Source organism: Saimiri boliviensis, chromosome 3, assembly GCF_048565385.1.
Source record: "Saimiri boliviensis isolate mSaiBol1 chromosome 3, mSaiBol1.pri, whole genome shotgun sequence".
Taxonomy (NCBI): domain Eukaryota; kingdom Metazoa; phylum Chordata; class Mammalia; order Primates; family Cebidae; genus Saimiri; species Saimiri boliviensis.
In genome coordinates, this window is record NC_133451.1 from 89,014,530 (window position 1) to 89,032,875 (window position 18,346).

Here is an 18,346-nt window from a genome sequence, read left to right on the forward strand (position 1 = left end):
ATTTTTGGTAAAGAAGGTATATTTTTATTAATTTAGGTATGTATTTATGTAGTATAACAATATATAAAATAACAAATTGATTTGTAATTATTGCCTTACTTCACTTTCTCATTTGAAACTCTACGTTCAGTATCTGTGGCACTGATACCATCCAGTTCACTTAAGATGCATTTTGATTGGCCAACATACTTTCACTGAACATGTCACTTCATTTCTATAAAAGTTGTATGAGATATAACACTTTGTGAATTTATATTTAAAGCTGTCATTGGAAATTATGTTCCAAGCTGCAAGAACCCCATTTCTGAAAAGAATTTATCTTATAGGACAGGACTGGAAATAGGACAAAGTCTAACCCACAAACTTACACAGTTATATAGTATATTGTTTTTATAAGTAATCACAAACTGACTTATGTACAATGACATTGAACATTGGTAACTGTTAGCCCAAAACTTCAGGAAACATTATTAAATATGCCTTTTATTGAGTGACTAAGAGAAAAGTCATTTATCTTAGACCTAGATAATATCCAACATGGATTCTGTCACAGAATAAATTCAATGTATCTTTTATGATTGAGCAAATTGATTATAACACATGTAGCAACTACTAAGAGCTGTTTCTTAAAATATTTATTTTTCATTACATTTTTTCATCTTCACTTGTCATTATGTAGTATTGCAAGCTAGGAGGAGTGTATGAGAGCTTCCATTTTTAAAGTATGCGAGAGATTCCAATATTTACGGCAAAATTTGGTTTTGTTGCGATTTAGAACTTGGACCATTAATGGGTATGAAATGGCCTTCCTTTATTGCTTTAATTCATAGGTCCTTGGTTTTAGTAATATCAAGACTGTTTCCTTGTGTTTATTGGCAATTTAGGATTTCTTTTCTGTGACCTTCTTGTTTGTATTCTATATTCATTTGATTTAGTTGTTTCTTTTTATCAGTTATTTTTAGTAATAGTTCATATATTTTTAATTCAAATTATTGTCTATTATGTGTTTGAAATATCTCATTCTAGACTATAGCTTCTCTTTGAACTTCGTTCACCATATTTTATATTGAAGAGGCATTTTACATTTAAATGCAGCCAAATACGTAGAATGTTTTCTTTTGTAGATCCATAAACATTTCAATAAATTCCCAATTACTAGACTCCTATCATATGAATACATCTGGATAGACAAAGGAATATTTAAAAAAACATTGTGTATTATAGGTTGAATAATGAATAAATCCAGATAAAGGTGAAGAAAAAAGTTATAATATACCTTATCAGGGAAATTGTGGAATGATTTAAATTGGTATAAGGAAAGGAGCTATATAAATGCAAGGTATCATTAAACAGAAGGATTAAAAATGTCATCTAATGTTCAGAGTGCACACCTTAGTTACTCTTTCTGTTTTATATATTGGATATTGGGGTGCTTGATATTTTAAATATCAGATACTTTCATCAATGTTCTTTGACATTTTCTACAAATCTAGAATCCATTTTTTTAAAGCAGGACAAACTTAGATTGTGAAATGTCACTTGGTATTACTTTCTTGAAATGTATAACTTGAAATATATAGAGTATATCACTGTGGTGGTATATGTAATCATACGATGGATACTTGCAAAACACCTGCTTCAAGAGCTTAATATTTTTTCTTGTACCTAAATAAGAATGGTGGCATTTATCAAAATTCACTTCTTACACAAAGGAAATTAAAGAAAAGAGAGTTTATATTTCCAAGAGGTAAAAGTAAATCTAATGAAGATAAGAGTGAATTGCTATTGTCAAATAAGGATGGTTTTGCTCTTTCATCCCCTACTCCAATAACAGAGCATTTTATCTAATTTGTAGCATTCATAATATCTTTACTTGTGTTACCTCTTTTGATTCTCAAAGCTTTGTGAGATTGACTGCATAATAGTTATTATCCCCATTTTAGAGATAGGAAAAGTGAGGCTTAAAAGTTGTGACTTGTTTGTAGTTAGGGCCCAGGTAGCTTTCAGCTGAGCACATCTGGAATTAAGACCCAGGTTTCTGAAATTCTGGTTTAGGTTTTTGTTTGTTTGTTTTCTTTTTGCCTTACTCGATCTCTAATTCATATGTTCTTGGGTCCTTGATATTCTCAAATGGGCTCATTTCTATACTCAATACAACATCCTGGTATAGATGTTGGCACTATTAGATGGATGCACAGTGGCTTAAAAATATGTGTGCAAATTCCTCAACACTATTGCCCTCGAGAGATGACGTGTAATTCCTCTTTACTTGAATATAGGCCAGCTTTAGTTACTCACTTCTGACTGATAGAATTTGGCTGTATATATATGATAGAAGTGATGCTGTATGAATTCCAGTTGAGGTCATAAAAGGTAACACAATTTCCCCTTTTGCTCTTCCTTGATACACTTGTTCTTGGAACGCATTCACCAGTCTGTGAGGAAGCCACACAGCAACGTGAAATGCCTGTGTGTGGGAGTTCTGGCCACAGCTCCAGCAGAGGTCTGACCTAGCAGGCAGCATCAAATGCCAGGCAGATATGTAAGCAAATCTTAAAATGATTTAAACTTTTCAGCCTTCAGACCACTGTAGCTGACACTGAATGGAACACAACCAAGCTGTCTTTGCTTTAAGTCATTAAGTCTTGGGGAAGTTTGGATACACTGAATACAATACCCAGATAATTTTATTCTTGTATATTTACTGTGTTTAACACTCCCTATGAGCTGACGATGTGCTTTGTGCTGGGAATAAAAAGAGGAACTGAGGAAGAAAGGCTATATACCATGATCTAGGCACTGAGATTTGTGGTACCTTACATATAACTTCCTAAAGGATTCTTAAAATTACCGGAAAAGAAGTTATTTATTTTCATTTGTTAGAGGAGAAACTGGATAGCAGCAAGGTTATGTGTTTTGCTTGGCTTACATGATTGGTAAACAGTACAGGTAGGATACAAATGTAGTTTTTAGGGCAAAAAGTTGAGTTAGGACTCACGCTTATTCTTTCTTTCTGTCAAGGGATGATTAGGAGGTGGTTGCTGAGTCTGAAGATATTATATTTGGATATACTCATAAATAATAATTAAACAGCAAATAAATGCTATATATAATAGAGGTATATACGTGGTGCTTCAGGGGCATTGGAGGTGAAATGATTATTTATTCTGACCAAACGTCCAGAAAGAATGAAGGCTTCTTTAGATTTTGTGTATGAATTAGTAGTCACTTGGATCTTAAAAAGAGGTTTGGGAGAAGAAAGATTTAGAACATTCAGATAAGGGTGAAAAACATGGCAAAGGCATAGAGATGCAAAGGCCTGAGGAGAGGTGGAGAAAGACCAGTTTGGGCTGGTGTGAAAATAGAAAACAAAAGGAGTGGTCAGAAGCAACACAGGAAGGAGGGAAAAGATCAGGGAAAGAGTTGAAGAAGAATGTGTGTCCCAAGTTAAGGAGCTTGGACTTTATTATAGAACCAACGAGAGGCCAGGAATTTTAAAACAAGGGAATGCTGGACTGAATCATTAGCCTAAAGTATCAGCTGGTGTTTTCATAGGGAGATACCATTTCAATGAGTGAAACCAGTCAGAAACCTGTTGCAATAATTGTGAGAAATGAGGATGCACCTAAATAAAAGAAAAATAGAATGAAGATGAGAAAGGTTAAGTCAAGAGAGATTTAAAATGATGATTTCGAATTATTTGCAGTATGATTTGTATAGTCAGTAATTGATCCTGGAATGGATGCATCATAAGTCCCTAATTTCAAGTAAAGGGTAGAAGAAGATGTGTATGTGGTAGAGAAAGATTGAGTTTATGCTTTAAAATGTTGCATGAGAAAAAAAATTAAATACTCAGTATAAAACTAAAATTTTAACTCTGAAGTTCAGCATGAAGATAAAATTTGAAAGGCAGATATTTGGGAGCCAGTGAGAGGAAAAGACAGATAAGAAAGGGAAATTGGCTGGGCGCGGTGGCTCACGCCTGTAATTCCAGCACTTTGGGAGGCCGAGGCGGGTGGATCACGAGGTCAAGAGATCAAGACCATCCTGGTCAACATGGTGAAACCCCGTCTCTACTAAAAATACAAAAATTAGCTGGGCATGGTGGCGTGTGCCTGTAATCCCAGCTACTCAGGAGGCTGAGGCAGGAGAATTACCTGAACCCAGGAGGCAGAGGTTGCGGTGAGCCGAGATCGCGCCATTGCACTCCAGCATGGGTAACAAGAGCGAATCTCCATCTCAAAAAAAAAAAAAAAAGAAAGAAAGAAAGAAAGGGAAATTAATGAGATTACCTGACGAGTACTAAGGGGAGAGGGCAGAGAATGCAAACTTCGGGCATGGGAGATCAGATTACTGTTTTGAGAGCTGACATTTGAAATCAACCAGTGAAGGAAAATGAGAAATAGATGTTAGAAAGAATGAAGAGAAACAATAGAATATGGTTTTCTGGAATCTAAGTAAAAAGAAGAAGCTGAAGGCATCATATAACAGAGAGCTTAGGCAGTGTTATGGTTTAGTTTTGTGTCCCCACCCAAATCTCATGTTGAAATGTAATGCCCAATACTGGAGGTGGGGCCTGGTGGGAGGTGATTGGGTCACTAGGGTAAGTTTCTTATATGGTTTAGTACTATCCCTTTGGTGCTGTCCTGATGGTGAGAGAGTTCCCACGAGCTCTGGTTATTTAACATGTGTGTACCTTGGGTGCTGTCTCTTGTTCTTGCTTTCATGTGATGTACCTGCTCCCCTTTCACCTTCTGCCATAATTTTAAAGTTCTTCAGGGCTTCCCGGAAGCCAAGCAGATGTTGGCACCACACCTCCTGTAAAGCCTGCAGAATTGTGAGCCAATTAAACCTCTTTTTTAAAAAAAAAATAAATTACTCAATCTCAGGTATTTACAGCAATGCAAGAACAGACTAATACAGGTAGTATGAATGCCATAAAGTGGCAATTACCCTTGGTGCTTAGTGTATAAAAATGGAAGTTCAGTTGCAGAAGTGAAGTGGAGATTTGAAGAGACTGAGCAAAGATGGGCTTGATACTGCAAAAGGGCAAAAGGTAAAGAAAAACTTTCAAGAGCAGAAAGTTATTTTTGTTAAGTTCATGAAACTTAGCACAACAAAAACAGAACCTGAGTCTTCTTTTTAACATTTTTGATATTATTTTGATATTATCATTTGACCATAATAAAGCTAAGTGGAACGCATGAGCAGATAGTATCAGAAAGTCCAATGAAATTGAGTTTAAGTGAGAATGTAAAGAAATCCTGACAACATATACAGAAAACACTTATGGAGTTTGCTGAGAAAAGAAAGAAAAATAAGGCAGTAGTTTCTAGGATATATGAGTTTGAGATTTGTTTAAAATTAAAATTTATTTATTTTAATATGGGTTATATCACATTACTCTTTAATATCTCTATATATACATATATGTATGCATATACACAGTTTACATATATAACATATGTATGTTATATATATTTACATGTATAGGCATACATATATGTATAATGTGTATGTCATATATGTATTCATATATGTATATGCAAATGTATGTATATGTGTATATATATTTTAACATTAGAGATGTTGGAGATGATATGATACAAGGGGAAAATTAATGCGAGAGGGTAGAATTGCTGGAGCGATAGTCTTGAGTTGTTGATAGGGAAACGCTACTGTGCATTAAGTGGAGAGGTTGTAGCAGTAACGACAGTTCTTCCAGGTTATGGGTGGGGAAGTACGGATGTGTATACAACAGGGAGGCTGGCAGATTAAGTGGCAGAAATAAGTGGGAAAAGTCTTCCAATTTCTCTCTTTTCTCAGTGAAATTGAAATCATTGTTAGGACTAGAGTGGGAAGGAGGAAAATGGATGTTAAAGATTTGGAGAGAGAAGGACAATAGCCTTTAAAAGATAGATTGGACCAATTATACAGTTTCATTCAAGAGGACACAGACGTGGAATCACAAAAATGTTTAAATTATTTTCTAATTGGAAAGACAAGTCTTCTTGTCAAGATGTGATTTCGAAAGAAGTTTACTCTGTCAGGGCATGATGGCTCATGTCTGTAATCCCAACACTTTGGGAGGCTGAGGCAGAAAGATCACTTGAGGTCAGGAGTTTGAGACCAGCCTAGCCAACAATGGTGAAACTGATCTCTACTAAAAATACAAAAATTAGCCCCACATGGAGGCTCGTGCTTGTAATCTCAGCTACTTTGGAGGCTAAGGCAGAAAAATTACTTGAATCTGGGAGGCAGAAGTTGCAGTGGGCTGAGATTGCACCAATACATTCCAGCCTGGGTGACAAGCAAGACTCTATCTCAAAAAAGAAAAAAAAAAAAAAAAAAAAAGAAAGAAAGAAAGAAAGAAAAGAAAAGAAAAAAAGAAAAAAAAAAGAAAGAAAGAAGTTTACTCTGTCCAGTCATGCTTAACCTGTGTATGATGATGTTTGAATAAAATTCACTATTGCACAAGGACATTAGACATTGAACATTGCATCCTTAAAAATATAATCTGTGAATGAAATACAATACTTTATAATATAATATAATACTTTAAAATATAATACTTAAATATTTGAAATATAATACTTTCCCAAATGGAATAAATGTAGCAACATACCTGAGACTAGATACATTTCATGTGGACTTTCACAGCCAAGGCTTCCTCTCTTTTTCATGAAAAGAATTCATGTTTTCCTGAACCCTATTTGAACTTAGTATTTGAATTATTAGACCGCTGTGGCTACTCTAAACTTCACTAACCAAGGATGGTTTAATGTTAGCATACCATGGGATTGCCTATCCAAAGGGAGTTAATGACAAGCTAGACTACTTCCCCACTGAAAATGATTCATTTGCTTGATTTTTAGGTCTGATCTTTGTTTCATGATTTTTCAGAGTGAAAATACAAAACTAATTTCTGATATTAAAAAAATCACTAATTAGAAAGATGATTGGAAGAAAAATATTTTTAGATAAACTTGCATATGAGATATACTCATTGATGAAAATATTATAAATATATGTACAATGTTATATTTACAATTATTTACATATAAATTTCTTTACCAATATATAATTAGTAATGCATATTTATATAAAACAAAATATTATATGATTGTAGATGGGAATATTTTATGATTCTGATAATTTTGTATATGAAATTCCAGGATTAATGATTGCTATAAGTTGCATTTTTAAGCCTCAAAATCTAGTCCTTTTTCAGAACCAGTATTATAATGGATGTTCAAGGAACACTTGGGAATAAGATAGTAACATCCAAACTGGTTGTGTAATATTTTACAGTATATGCTAAATACACTTTATTGATATTATATAATTTATAATGTAACCTTACCTACTTCAATAGAATTAGACACTTTGAATATGAATGTCATTAACTGAAAATAAAACACAGTTGCTTTTAATTTAATTATTTCAGTTTTGCATTTTGGAAAACACAAAACAGAGCTTGACTTTCACAGTTCAGCACATTAGCATCTCTCACGGTTGAATGAGTACATTTTCAATAAGAAACCAGTGAATTATAAAGCCTTTTCAATGGTGACTTACAATAAGCAATAATTCATGAAATTTATACTCTGTACAATCTGGTTTCCTCCTGTAGAGGTTGGTTGACATCTCTGATAGCCTGCTTAATCTTTTATAAATATTTGCAAGTCTGAATCATTGGTATGGATTTTGATGCTACCCAAGAAGAAAAAAAAAACTCAAAGAAAAGGAGGAGAGAGAAGTAAATGACAAGTAAAGAGGAAACCACGTAAAAAATACACAAAGAAAATAAATGATTCTGTCTTTATAATATAGCTAATGCTTTATGATTAAAATAATGTTTCATTGAATATAGATAGCTCAGGTCTTGTTCTTTGTTTAGTTTTGTTTGTTTTACTTTAACAAGACTTTTGGTGCCAAATGAGCCATCACACAAACACACACACACACACACACAGGCACACACTAAATTCAGCGATTTTTTTGAAATTATACTATGTGTAAAGTCATAAGTTTCTTATTCTCACCACTTCAATGAGCTTAATAGCATATTTTGAGGTAATACTTGAGAAAACTGATGTATCATTTGACAAAGCCTAAATTTAGTTTGTATAACTCGAATAGTTCTAAAAAAAAAAAAAAAAGGGAGTTTTGTTTCCTCTTTTGTGAAACACTTTCCTCTCTACCTGATCACAATCGATCATTCCTTCCTATTGTCAAAATCCAAGTTAAGTATGCGTATTAGTTATTACATTTAGTAATCTATACTAAGATGAAATTTTCACGTCTATATTTCCTACAAATAATGCCTTCAGGGCACACATTATGTTTATTTCTTTATTCAGTACCTATTTTCTTCATCTGGATCATTGCCAATGGTCCTAAAGGATTTTCTAGCACCTACTTTGCCCCTCCTTTAGTTGGTTAAAAGCAAATTAAGATGAATTTGCTCTTCTTGAACTCCTTTCAATGGCTTTTCACAGTCATTATCGTGGCCTTAAAATATCCTTTTTAATTTTACTCTGTTACTTCTGTGCTCTCCTCTTCTATATTATCTTCCTTACTCACTTTGTTTCAGCCACACTTGCCTCCTGGCTATTTCTCAAATATGCCAAGCACACTCCCACCTCTCAGCCTTTGCATGGATTGTTCTTCCCAGAATGCTCTTTCTCCAGACATTCCTGTGATTGACTCCTTCTTTTGGGACTTGGGTCAAACGCCATATTTTCAGGAAAGCTTCTCCTGCCAACCTCATAGTATTGCAGTTCCAAACCTCCTTCTTACTTCTCTTCTGCCATTGGTGGTACTGTTCCCATTTGCCTCACTGTTTTTACCTAGGACTTTTCCTTTTTTAATTATTATAAAAGTTAATTTTTTGTTTTTTTACTGTCTGTCTCTCCTACTAGGACTCAGTGCAGGGACTTTTTTTTTCTTCTTTTTGGTCTCATTTGTCTTCTAGCACATCACCAGCCCTGGTATATGTTATATTTTTTCAGAAATATTTGTTCACTCTCTGACCAACAAAATAAACAAATGAACAGAGGATGTCAAATACTACCCTTAAGCGACTCAAATAACTGAAAGTACTAAGTCAAGAACTCTAAAAAGAGCATATATATCTTATAAATGTTTCAATAATAGTATGAAAAGTCTAATTTTCCATGATAATAAGCTTCAAATTTGTGTATTTTGCATAACGTTTCTAATGTCTAATTTGTAATTTTTACTTCTATGGGCAAAAAATATTCTGTCATATGTCCTGTTTTCTCTCAAGGATAACATAACCTCTTAGAAGAATATTCAGTCCCCCAATGCAACATTGTTTCTGCCACATCAGAAAATTGTGGGAAAATAAGTAACTCCAGTTTCATCATTATGATAGCTAATGGCTTCAGGGATGACCCTAAAGCAGACAATGTGGTCCAAACATCTTCTCCATCTGTGTCTCTGATGTCAAGGGAAATCAGCTTTTATCACTTTTTATTTCTTTCTTGGTCCAAATGACAAGTAGCCCATGCAGTGTTCAGCCCTGAACTTCAATGACTGGTGAAAGATGATGGATCGTGAATTGATCTAACTTTGCTTTAGAGCCATGAAACTAACAGAACTGCTCTTTTCCTGTAAATAGTGCTCTATGTGTTTGTGCATGTATATATAGAAAAATGTGTGTGATTTCCTCTGGAAATATGTCAGAACAACGAAATGTTGTTTTCATCATGATTCAGAAATGATTTGGAAAATAAGAAGACAGTACATAGTTGGCAATGAGAAATAAATGGGATGTCATAAAGGTGTACTGTCATGAAAAGAGCTTAACATTTCATAGAGCCGACTATTGCCCCAAGAAAATTGTAAAGTCAGCCCTTACACAATTTGTTCTTCATCCTTTCCTTCAGTGTAAAATTTCAGAGGATTTTATGTTCCAATTATGCAGTTAGACATGTGGCCTGAATGATCTTTACATGAAATCATCATTATTCATCGTATCATCAGTCACAGAAATAGCAATTTAATTCTTCAGTTGTACATCGTGCTGAAAACTGCAGATCTGTTATGGCTCTGGCATCTGAAAAGTCCACAATAGAAAAATAAACAAAATTGTACCTGCACACAAAAAAGCAAAATAATATGGCAAATTCTTGCTTACAGCTGGCTTGAAAGACAGAGTTAAGGATAATTTTTAAAGTATTTTTCCTCTGTGTAGTAATATATTTGCATAGGGTTGGTCGTGGCTGGTGCCGTAACGATGCCAATGTTTCTAATAATGTCCAGTGTCTCTAATATTATGCATTATTTTACACTGTTGTGCTTGATACATGATATAAATTTGGTCTGACTTTCATGGATAAAAACAAGCATGATAGAGAAAAATGGAGATAAGGGATTCTATTCTGAGTAGCACTATCTATATAACAATATCTTCTTTCAATCTAGACAAAATATGGAGCAATAAGCACTTTTAGTAAAAGTAAATAGTTTGAAGGTGTAGTACCAGGCAATTACATTCACACATAATAATACTTTATTAAATAATTTGATATAGTTTTTCCACAAATACATTGCTAGTTTAATAGCTATGTAGAGAAAGAGTACAGGTTTTATGCAATTCATAGAGATGCTTCAGTTCCATGATATATATCATTTTAGGAATAAGAGATGATGGTAAATCATCTTAGATAGAACCCTCTGGAGAAATATTTCTCTAGAAATTCCTATCCAGTGGACCTTGGATGTCAGAGTGGCCCTAAGGAGTCTGAGAAGCTGTAGGCAATCAACATTTTCTGTCAATTAACTAGACATTTGACCATTTTGATATGACACCATGACCAGGTTTGAAAACTGTTTTAGTGTGGGAAATACAAACATAAAGTGTTTAAAATCATGTTTTCATGGTCATACCTCTAGTCACTGACAGGGTACTTTCCAAATATCCACCAAATCCAATCGGCTAAGATAAGCACATATATTGTTGGGTTTCTCAATGAATCTCAAAGAAGTTTGGGATATCAGGTGTAACCTAGTAACTTTTCAAACTTTGATTACATTATATTTTATAAAAATTTAGTCAAAAATCTCTCTTATGAAGTCTAGAAAGACAGTAGGGTTAAATTCACATTTCCTCTCAGAGTTTAAACTTGAATTTGTTATAAACAATTATATATTGTCATAAAGAAAGTGAAGTCCTTGTTTGTTTTTTTTTTTTTTCCTTTTCTTCTAGAAGCTGGTCTTGGTTCTTATTTATAGCAATTTTTAAAAATGTGGAACTTAACAATTCATGAATTTATTTGATAGCTGCAAAGGTATATGTATTGCTTTGTAGAGTGTCTTTGGTTCGGATCTGCTCAAAAGCAGAATATTTTAGAGACAGCAGGTTTCTACAGATATGGTGGTAGTGTATTTCAGTTTCTCTTGGTTAACTATGGACACAAATCACAAAATATTAATATTGAGACAGAAAATGCAATTACTTTTCCATCCTATATTTATACTGCTAATATACATGAATCGTATCCCTGAAAGTACGTTTTATAGTATTTTTTTCTGCTGAATACAAAATTTAGAGTAAATTTTATATTCTGTCTGGCTCTATAGAAATGGCAAGAATTCTAATATATGGATTTCATTAGATGTGCATTCAGAATTCCTTTTGTGCTTCAAACGGTTACTAGGAAACAATGCACACTGCTGTTTGCCAACATAACTGGAAATACATGGCAGAATTACAAGAGCATATAAGTTTCGAACTACTTAACATGGTGATATTAGGGCTTATGGATATAACATGATTGTGCTAGGGATGTTTTTGATTGTTATAAAAGTGAATTGAAACTTAGTAAGATATAAATGTTTGTATTGTTGCTGTTAATAATAAAACAATAATAATTATGGTAGTGCTAATAAATGGATAGCAGGGATAAAGACAGAATAAACATGCTTTGTAAGGGCTGCTTAAGGCTTCTGTTAATGTTCATTTAAATACTAATCAAAACGCAGTAATGAAAGATAAAATAGCTAGGTTAGCTCTGATATACAAAGAAAAATGGACTTTTTTCATTCAGTTGGGTTTGGTTTGTGATCAAAGGCAGCCATGAAAGAAACAAGCTGAAGTGCAAGGAATCCCCAAACATATTTCAAAGATTATGTTTGTCTATCAAGGAACAGAATAGCGCTGTCATAGGTTAGTCAAAATAAATACAGAGATACCATTATTCACTCTGTCTTCCTTGGGTGCATTTCAACTGCCCATCAATGAAAGTAATTTTCCTATTCCAGATACTTAATGTTCCTTCTGTGCTTTCTTTACAGGTGTTGTCTGGCATACAATATGTTGGTAGAAATAGACTTGTCACTACTTACTACACTTTAGAAATGAAAGCATTTATGAAGTCTTGCTTTTGTAATTCTTTCTGAGATTCTCTTTGAATTCTCAAGTGAAAAATTAAAAACACTTAAAAATTTTGCAATGTAAACTTTTAAAATAAGCTTTATATTAGTAATTCAACAATAAAGTGAATTTTCAGCAATATGCATAAAAGATTTAAACAGATCCTCAAAAATCCACTAAAAACACAAAAAGGAAATTTTATTTAATTTCTAGTAAAGCATATTACAAATATTTTAAAAATAAATTTGTAATAGATATTTTGAAAAGACAAATTTTTCTGCATGTGTGTTGACTTTTAAGTTGAATTTTCCTTTGCGAAGTAGGAAGTGTTTTTTTCTTTTCTTTTTTTCAGTGTCTAAAAATTTGAAACAACCAAATTCTACAATGTGCATTTATCTTTTTTTATGGCAACATTTAGCCATATCACCCAGGCTTTAAGTATCCTTAGTAACATTTTTAACTTCTCCATCAAAAAAACAAAAACAAAACCAGATTAAATTGATCGACTGTCCAATTAAATTTTCTCTTTTCTCTTATTAACTGAATTCTTCTCAATTTTGAGCCAAATTAGCAACCAATAGTTGCCACACTGGTTACAAGAACCTAACTATATTTGCCAAATACCCAGCAGGGGTCAGCCATCAGTTCAAGGAAAACTACAGGTAGTAGTGCATATACGCTTTTATAGGTAGCCCAATAGGTCTTATGTGATTCTGAGAAGTATCATAAGTTCAGTAAATTCTGCAGGCGTTGGTCAGATATAACTTTTCTGTTCCATTTACATGGATAATTTAATAGAACATGCATTTTTTTCTATTGCTTTTGTTCTTATTTACTATCTCTATATTTTGCTTTATTGCAAGTTTTGTTTAAAAACACATCCCAACTCTGTTTCTGGAACAGATGAAATAACAGGGAGCAAATACACTCTCCTTTCTGAAACAACCAAAAACCCAAATATATGAAACAAAGATGTGCAATCCAATTCACAAGCTGGCAATGAAGTACAGTGATCTCATAGAGATAATAAATAAACTAGGTGAGTCCAGTGATTGCCCCAGTTTGCTGTCCTGAGAAGTTTTCAGTGTGATTCAGGAGGCAAGAACCACTTGAAAGGATTAGAAATAATAGAGCCCAGCCAGTAATAGTGTCTGTTGCCAATTAGCCAGACAGAAAAATTTCACAGTTCTTGGGGAATAAGGTAAAGTTCTCAGAACAATCAACTCTAAACTAAATGCTGTTCTGACCTTTCCACAAAGCATAAAGGAAGATCCAACAGGATCAAACTCTTTACAAGTAAATCAGCTGTATCCCAGAATTTTTTTCTCAGGTATATCTATAGGAATATAAAAACATTCAGCATCCAAAAAGGTAAAATGTACAATGTTTGGCATGAGTCATAAAAAACCCTGTGCTATAGACTGAATGCTTGTTTACCTCAAATTCATATGTAGAAATTCGAACCCCCAAGATGATAATGTTTGGGATTAGTGTCCTTAAAAAAGAAGTCTCAAACAGCTAGCTAACCTCTTGCAACATATAAGCATAAATGAGAAGTCATGGTCTATGAATCAGAAAACCAGCCCTTGCCAGACACCAAATCTGCCAGTGGAATTAGACTCCCAGCCTCCAGTGCTATGAGAAATAAGTTTCTGTTGTTCATAAACCACATAGTTTATGGTATGTTTTTATAGCAGCTAAAACAGACTAGGACACCTGTCATGCAAAACTGCAATAACATACTATCCACAATAAGGAGAAAAATACATTAAAACTGACTCAGAACTGATGTTAGAGTTATGTTGCAAATACATGATAACAGTTGTTATAATAGCATTGCAAACTTTCAGAAAGATAAGTAGAGACACTGAAGTAATGAAAGACCCAAATGAAACTTCTGGAAACAAACCTACCACATCTGGGATAAAAAAAGATACTGGTTGGAAATAAAAGTTGAATAGTTATTACAGAAGAAATGAGCAGTAAAGGTGTAGACACACCAGTAGAAACTGTTAAAATCAAAACACAGGGAAAAGAGAATAATCAAAATGAAATTAAAAGTATTTTATTAAGAGTTTATATTATATTATTTATATTATATTATATTTATATTTAACATAATGTTTTAAGATTAATATTAAATTATATTAATAAAATATTAATTTTATTTATATTAATTAAATTATATTGAAATATATTAATTTTATTACATTAATAAAATATAATATAAACATAAAATGTTATAAGTTTATATTATATTTTATTAATATAATCTAAATATATTCTTACTGAACAGAGTATCAGTAAGTTCTGTGTGACTTCAAGTGGCCTAAGATGCATACACCTGGGGAGCCTGCTGGGGGATAGAGGTGTAGGGACAAAGTATTTGAAGAAATACTGGCTGAATATTTTCCAAATTTGGTGGAATCTATGAAGCCACAGACCCAAGAATCTCAAGACTTACAAATCTAAGGTCATAAAAAAAGACATGTATAAAGATAAATAAATAGATCAATGGAACATAATAGGAAAAAACTGATTATGGACACTTTGAAGACTGATGGTATGTTCATTACCTTTATTTGTTTCACGGATGTATACAAGGTTTTTATATGCACTGGGGAAGATGCTTCAAAATTTACACTTCTAGTATCTGCAGGTTATTTTATGTCAGAACTCAATCTAGCTGTTAAAAAATAAGACATTTCCTTAAATGCAAAAATTCTCAGTGTAAGCTCAGAACGACTTTGGAAATAAAGAAAAACACTCCCAACTGCTTTATAATTCAGTTCTCATGAAGTTGAAATTCCTTAAAAATATTTCCATACATAAATTATACTTGGTTTGAAGCATGGCCTATTTTTGTGTTTTAGGTATTTACTGAGCAATCACATCATATATAGCAGTGTGTAGGAGCCAGGTGTGGTGGTGTACACCTATAGTTCCAGATACTAGGAAGCAGAGGACGGAATATCACTTGAGCACAGGAGTTCCAGGGTGTAGTGAGCTATGGTCAAGTAACTGCACCCTAACCTGGGTGACAGAGTGAGACCCTACTCTTAAGAAAAAAAAAAATGTGAAGGCTATTGAAATATATAGTAAAGATGGTAGAGATGGTATATGCTTGCTGCCTTCATTATCTAACCATTTAGTTGTGATCCCTTTATCACATAAGTAATTATTTTTTTATACTTCTTTGTCTTCATACATTCATTTGATACAAAATCAAATATCACAAGAATGGCATATTCTAATTTATTTCAGTCTCTTAGAACTACACCATTACCTGGTCACTGAGACATTCTTATTATGTTAAAAACATTCTACCAAAAGAATCCAAATTTCTTTTTTTTTTTTTTTTTTTTTTTTTTTTTTGAGACAGAGTTTCGCTCTTATTACCCAGGCTGGAGTGCAATGGCGCGATCTCGGCTCACCACAACCTCCGCCTCCTGGGTTCAGGCAATTCTCCTGCCTCAGCCTCCTGAGTAGCTGGGATTACAGGCACGCGCCACCATGCCCAGCTAATTTTTTTGTATTTTTAGTAGAGACGGGGTTTCACCATGTTGACCAGGATGGTCTTGATCTCTTGACCTCGTGATCCACCCGCCTCGGCCTCCCAAAGTGCTGGGATTACAGGCTTGAGCCACCGCGCCTGGCATAAGAATCCAAATTTCTTATCAGATGAGCTTATATTATGTATTTTCAAAGTTGGTGAACTCTACAGTTTGAAAAATTATTAGTATTTCACTGATGTGAATCTCATGGTCTCAAATCTTTCTGAATATCTATAATAGTCCATTAATATTTTGATGTGGCTTTTCATCATTTGAGAAATTTATACATTTTTGTTTTCTAATTTTAAAAAGAAACAAAAATACAATACACATTTATATTAATCTGAAGAAAAATGGTTTGTATTGTCAAAATTAAGTACACAAAAATAATCAGATTGAGAATGAGAAAAACGCTAAATGGAGAGATCTTACTTTTCTCTAAAGTTGCCAAGCTCATTCTTCTATAATAAATAATCTCACCAGTTATACATATTTCTATATCCTGTGGCAATGTTATAAGTACTCTTTTTTATTTTATTAAACAAATATTTAACCTATAACATGGCATTTGATTCACTTATTTCACTAAAAATTGGTTAATTCTGTGGTTAACATTGTTTACAATTTAGGAATGTCTCATCTTTTCCAAGAGAAATTAATCAGCTTAAAAAAATATTCAATAATGAAGAAATCATAAGAGAAAATATCATTCTTTAAAAGTGAATGACAGAGACATTATTAGTGGTAAATTACTTGAAATAAAAAGGGAAGTCAGAGACAATAGCAGCTCTTATTTGTACAGTGCTTTGGTGTTTATCAAGCACTTTCACATATATTATCTCATTTAATCTTCACAACACAGCTATATGCTAAATTTTATTTTGTGGAAGAACAAATTGACATGCAGAAAATAAAGTAAATTTATTTCTTCCATTTTTTATGGCACCATGTTTTATTCCACAAATGATTTAGAGTGGCAAGCAAAACGACTTGCTGCAACTTCACTAGTAAGTGGCACAGCTGTGATTTCAATTCATGTTTTCTACCCAGGTCATTGTTTGAAGTTGGCAAAGTATATTGAAAGATTTACTTAGAATAAATAACTTTCCAGTGATGAATCCTAACAGCTCAGACTTCTCTGTATTTAACTGTATGATAAATGTGGGTGACAATGGGCATGAGAAGATACTTAGGCAGCATGTGGCTGATTTGGGCCTGTATGAGAAAAGAAAGATAGTGTAACTATGATTAGTACATGAATAGTTAGAAAATGAATACCAATCATAAATAATAATCATAGTGGGCAGGTCAATGCCATTTCACTTAGATTGGTCAGTGAAATTAAAATCCACAAATATTTCGATTTCAAAGATTATTTTTTTCATGATGTTGACATTTATTACTGCACCAAATGCTGATTTCTTTTCTCTTCAAAATGTGATACTACCTGTTTTCTCCATAATACTAGTCAAACCTGTCTATTTTCTTTCAATATTTGCCATGGTATGTGCCCGAGGGGTCTTCTCTTAGAGAAGAGATGATTGTCAAATCACCAAGGCTAGAAAAAGAATGAAAATCACTTAAAATTAAAGTGAGTCATCTAGTCGTCTATTAGATGCATAGAACACTGGGTTAGAAGTAGAAGCATATCCCTGGACACTGTGTGCAACTTCCTAACTCACCCTCAGAAATGTGTGCATTCTCCTAACTCACCCTCAGAAATGACCAGCATCCTGAGTCAGTGTTGACTATTTCTTTGCTTATAGATTTTTAACCTATTTTTATTTTCTAGAAATGTCACATCTCTTTATGAATAACTTATTAAAAGAAAAATTTCTTAGGGAGAAATATGAAATAGATATTTCTCTGAATTTTTTTGTGGAATTTCTCTGTATTTCATATTTCTCTACAGGAAAGTTTTATACAAATATACCACCTAAGAATTCACTGCAATTTATAAAAGAATAAATTGAAGTGAAAAAAGGAGTATGATTTCCTTGATAAGGAAGTCACAGTGTAAATTTATTCTTTTAATTTTTAATGTTAATAAATAAAGATATTACCAAACTAACTGCTAATATTTCCATTTGTAGACACCATCTTGAGTTTGCCACTTTCTGAAATATGACTAACTGAATATTCAGCTTGTTGCAGATTTCATCAAATGTGTTGTTCTCCCCAAAATCCTGACAAAGCTCAAATCTTAATCTCTTCCAATGAAATCTAGTTCTTCTGGACAAGTTAACTTAATGATAAGATCCTGTGAATCCATAAAACACTCTTCAATTGATCATTTATTTTAAAAATTGCAGAAAAAGTTATTGCCTATATAAAATATAATTGTTGAATTACAAAGGTTCTTAGTTCTGAAATCACTTAAATCCACGGA